The sequence below is a fragment of the Gavialis gangeticus genome, unplaced genomic scaffold, assembly GCF_001723915.1.
Source record: "Gavialis gangeticus isolate Ggan-Ray unplaced genomic scaffold, GavGan_comp1, whole genome shotgun sequence".
NCBI classification, from domain to species: Eukaryota; Metazoa; Chordata; order Crocodylia; family Gavialidae; genus Gavialis; species Gavialis gangeticus.
Genome location: NW_017729026.1, coordinates 1,999,645 through 2,000,288, shown reverse-complemented (window position 1 = coordinate 2,000,288; position 644 = coordinate 1,999,645).

Genomic DNA, 644 nt, shown 5'->3' with positions numbered 1-644 from the left:
GAAATAAACCTCAGTATATCCCGAGGTGTAAGACATTTGGAAGTCATTGTGAAATAGCCTGCAGTTCACTGCACAAATCTGCAGCATCAATATCTTCAGAATTTCCATGCTGTAATGCTGGCCCTAGCTTCAAGCAGTGTTCCATTATCTGTTTTGATGTCTTATTTTGCAAACTGTGAACATTGTAGAGGAAACCAAAGACTGAATCAAGCCACTGTATCTTTTCCAATAGCTCTTTAACTGACTGTATTGCAGTATCAAGGCCTGCAAAATAGAAGTTTATTATGAATTTTTGTTTTGGGTCCTGAACTGACTCATCTTTTGCTTCATATGTGAACTGCTGCTGCTTTCTCTGAATGCGTACTGGTTCTGGTTCAAAGTTTGCTGGTAGCTTTAACTCTTTAGCAAGCTCACAAACATCTACCAGTGTCTTTTCAAACCCTTTATCACTCCTGCATTCCTCCAGAAACTTTTCAGTTTTTGGATAGCAGAATGTGTGTCGAAGTCCTTTGCCTGAAGTTGCTTACTGATCTCAAGAAGGGTGTTATACCACAAAAAGTGTGAAACCACAAATTTGAACTTGGAAAGGCTATTTGCAAGAGCTTCTGCATCAGCACGTCATATTGCCAGATGATTCTGAGGGT